This window comes from Cicer arietinum, chromosome 7 (assembly GCF_000331145.2).
Source record: "Cicer arietinum cultivar CDC Frontier isolate Library 1 chromosome 7, Cicar.CDCFrontier_v2.0, whole genome shotgun sequence".
NCBI lineage: Eukaryota > Viridiplantae > Streptophyta > Magnoliopsida > Fabales > Fabaceae > Cicer > Cicer arietinum.
Window position 1 is genome coordinate 5,902,797 of NC_021166.2, and position 4,988 is coordinate 5,907,784.

Sequence of the window (4,988 nt, forward strand, 5' to 3'; positions counted from 1 at the left end):
TAAAATAGAATGTAAGAAATTAGTAAAATGTTTATAAACAATAAAATTATTTTTTTGTTATAAAATATTTTTTTCTAAAATACAAAAGTCGACAAATAGCTATTTCATTCATAAAAATAGTCGTTAATTAATTTATTAATTTAGAAAGTAATGTACTAAAAATCCTTCAATTTATGAATATTCCCCAGAAGCTCTCACTATTATTATTATTAAATATACAACATTTTATTTTATCAATAAAGTTGAATCTAATGGAAGGCGTTAGACTCTCGTTACATGATAAATTTGAGTTCAAATTCACGCATAGAAATATCATATCTAGTATTCGATAACTCACATTATTCACCTAGTATAATTCACATGTTCGAAATACATATTATTCACTCATAAAAATACATATATGTTATGTAAATATGAAAAATAATGAACATGTGTATCTAAGGGATCTAAATGTAACCAAAGTTTTCAAAATACAATAATATGAACTTCAGATTCCATACATATCCAAGTGACATGTATCTTGGTGATAAAATATTAATATTTTAGTAACATTTTAATAAAACTTACTGGCAATATGAGTCAGATTCTAAATTTAAAATAAATATATTTCAATCAATTTATAAAGTGTTGAGTTAATCGTACCTAAATTTTAAAGTAGTATATTTTGCATAGTTTTTAGTATAATATCAATATTTGTAGTGATTTGTAATATATGTATTTGTAAAATAAGAATAAATTGTTAAATAAATAAGAAAACAACCAATTATGAATGTATTAATATTTGCAGTGATTTGTAGGACATGTTGCAGTGCATATGACTCTGTGTCATGCACCAGTGTTAAATATTTACAAAATGAGATATATTTATAACTAGCAAATTTTCTCTCTATGTTAGTGTATAATAATCAAATTATGTTGTTATAATTATATAACCAAACTTAAATATAAATAAACAATAACTTTTAGACAAGAGAAAATGAGAAAGGCAACTTTGTAAACTAATTTTATACCAAGTTTCAATGAAAATTCAATATTCGCTACTTCTTAATTATTTTTAAAATGCAAAGTAGACTTATTTAAAAATAGGACAAATTCTCATTAGATGGATGTAAAACTAATTTACATGAATAATAAATCTCTATTAATTAAATTAAACTCATAAAATTCTAATAACAATTAACAATTATAATACGACAAATTATCGTTCTTTTGTAGGAAGCCTTTTACGCATTTCTTGTTTATCACCCGTTGCTAAGGAAAAGGACCGTTTTGCTGTCAAATAAAAGGAAAAGGACCATTCACCATTACCCAATACGAACAACAAAGGTGATATTTAATTGTATAGGCCTTAAAAGATGAATGACAAGCAATCTTCATCTTTTCAACGACTATCGCCAATAATTTTTTTTATAATTCAGGTAGGTATTTATTTATAAAGTGAGACTGCTCTCACTTAGATATTAACATAATTTTAAGTCATATCCTATATTTTTATTTAATGTGAGATTTTAATATACCATTGATTATTTAAAAGGCAATTTAAATGGTCTAATAGTAGTAATTTAATAAATTTAAAAAGAAAAGTTTCATAAAATTGAACTAATTCAACTTATAGAAATAACTTATAAAGTGAAGATTGCGTCTCAGTTACAGAAGAGCTTTTTTTACCTTTGATTCCAATTCAAAACTAAACAAGGCTAAACTAATTCAATCCTTGTGTCGGAAATTTCCGGAATGGATTTGCCATTTCCATAAAGAATAAATATAATGAAAAGAGTGTATAGTTGGAAGTTGGAAGCCAGGAATGTGGGGCATGCACTGATGAGGTGAAGTGATGCTTATTCTTCTTTCAACTTCTACCGCATAAACGTTTCGAAAGAAGTTTATTATGTTTATTTAGTCTTAATTTTAAACAAAATATATTAATTTTTTGTGATTTAATTTTTTTATTTTTTATATTTAAGATTGAAGAAATAAATTGTTATGCAAAACTTTATCGAGAGTGATATATTTTTTAAAAAAATTGCAATAACTTATCAATTATTAATTATTACCAATGTGTTTTATTATTATTCTTTCTTTTTGCATTTTTTGCTTTGGCAACTAAAATAGTGAAAAACTATTGATAGAGTATTAATATTTTTCTGCATATTTCACACTGTCTTGATGGATTTTTAATAATTTTTTTGTAACAGTTCAGATGATAAAATATGACACTTGTTCAAAATTAAATTTAATGGTCACTCTGCTCTGCTCCTAGACCTTAGTTGCACAAAGGGGAAACCTTAAACTTCTTAATGTGTTATTCATTGGAAGATTGAATTTAGACTAACCAAGATAGTATTCGAGTTGAATTCAAAGTAGATAAAAAGTTTGTCATATCACAATCTTTTGGACAATTTTTTTGAATGTGAACCAAAAACGGTAATGAATATGATAGTTGAGAACTAAGATATCTTATTTTAAAAATTGAGACAGTATTTATAAGCAAAATAATATAGGAAATTAAAAATGCAATTAAGTCAAAATACTTGTACATATTTTTTATGCTGAAGCTATCATCAATTAGTAGTAGTTCCTACAAAATATTCATTATGTCTAGAAAAACACGAAAAAATTATATTTAGAATCTAATGTCATCGAATGAGTATTTCAATGGTTTTATTAGTGACAACGAAAGAGTTATATTTATGAGGTTTAAATTTTAGTCTTTTATGCTAACATTTCATTTCTCTTTTTATATATATATATAGTAGCTATTAATTTTCGCCTATAAAAAAACATACGGATAAGATCCGTGAAGTTGTCAATATCACTCAGATTTCTATGGACAAATATCAATTGTTGTGAATTTATTTCTCTTGTCCTTTTGTCTCTGAAGTTTCAAGTAAATTATCATTATGGGTTCCATTTTATTCCTTTCTAGTACTTGATCTTGTATCTTGCATATAACACCTCATTGGATTGAAATCATTTATTTTAATAGAGATTAAAGCGAAAGGGAGTTTGATCACAAACAGTATTCAACTCTATATTTTAAGCTCAATTGCGTTGGCTTTTGGTTAGCGTGAGTTACACCTAGCTTTTGGCGTTGTTTGGTAAAAGTAAAACTTAGTTGAAAAACTAATGATAATATTCCTACGTACTACTACAAATTTTTTTCTAATTTGATACATGAGCATGATGATGTTGATTTATGCCTAAACATAAATTTCATGATAATATTCCTTATGCTACTCTTATGATAGTAGTACTAGTGAACATCCCTTGTGATTGATTCTCTTGGTCCGTAAGTCTACTAGAGTTAAGCATCGTCCAAACTTTTTAAAATATTTTTTTGCAAAATTGTTAATTTGTATAATTATGTTGATCTTCCCATCCCACAAACTCTTAAGATAACTCTTTCTAGTCCCCGGCCACATTTTTTTGTCAGTTGAGAATTTTTTGGAAATATTATTTTTTCAAAAAAAAAAATCCAATAATTTTTTTATATATATATGTTTTTTTAAAAATACTATTATATATATATATATATTTTAAATTGAATTTTCTATAAAAAAATTAAATTTTTTCCAAAAGCAATTTTTTTATCAAAAAATGTTGAATTCTGTATTTCCTAATTTATTTTATCTGAAAAAATGGGTATATAAGACGGGTCAGTTTAGGATTTTTCGGCTTCTATCCGAGGAGCTTTTTGTAAATTGGGGTCTTTAGATTTAATGTTTTGGTAAATGTTCAAAACGCTCTCTCATTTTTTTATGAGTTTTGTACCGTGCACTCTCTATCTGTACCTCACACCTACATCATCATGGAAAATACTAAATTACTCCTAATATTATTAGTAAAAACCCACAAAAATTCCCTTATCTTTTTTTCACCTATTTTCTTCGAAAATTTAAATTTTCCAAATCACATATTTGCGAACATTCAAACATTTGAATCCTTCGAAATCCAAAAGTAAACCTTTGAAATTTTTTAAACATTAATTTTCCAAATCTGAAACCTTCGAAACTTTCTAACAACCTGAAAGTTTCGAAATGTAAAATTCAAAAACATGAAGTTTTTTCAGTTTTGAAACTTTGGTATTGATAGAAAGTTCCGAAATTATTTCGGAAGTTTGGTCTTCAATGAAACTTCTGAAACAAATTTTGAAAGTTTGGAAACGAAAGTTCTTAAATGCATTTTTTTAAGTAATAAATTTATAATAATAAATTAATAGTAATAAATTTCATACATAATTTTAAAAATAGTAATAAATTTAATTAATAATAATATTATAAAAAAATTAAAATAAAATTTAAATTATAACAGACAACGGGTATTTTTTTAAATAAATTGAAACTTTCAAAAGTTTCGAATTTTTTGAAATTTTCAAAATTAAATTACTTCGAAAATTTGAAAGTTTCGAGCATTACATTTCAGAAGTTTCAAATTTATCAAAACTTTCAAAAGTTTTAATGTTTTGTCGAAAATCATACTTCGAAACTTTCAAAATTTATCTAAAATTTTGAAAGTTTCAGAGGAACCTGAAAAATAGTATTTCGAAACTTTGACATTTATCAAAAGTTTTCGAAATTGGTTAAATTTTATGAAAAGTTAAATTTCGAAAGTTTTAAAATTAACAAAACTTTCGAAAATATGAAAAAACTCACTTTTTTATCGAGAATGAGAGATAGAATTGAAAGTGCACCGATTTTTTTTTCTTTCACATCTTACCGAAAGTTAGATTTAGCTTCTAATATTGTCATTTTACTGGAAGTCAAATTTTGATAATGTAAAAGTAATTGAATAAATATATTACTAGAAATCAACTTTCATATTTATCATCTTGTAAACGAAAAACCATCGATGAATAGTTCCCTAAAGTTCTTTTTGTCCCTTTAAAATTTGGGTTGAGTCCAAATTTATTCCCCAATAAGATTGACAGCTCTATGCCTATCTGAGGTACTCTTTACTCTCTTTTTTTTTTTTTTTTTTTTTGAAACCGG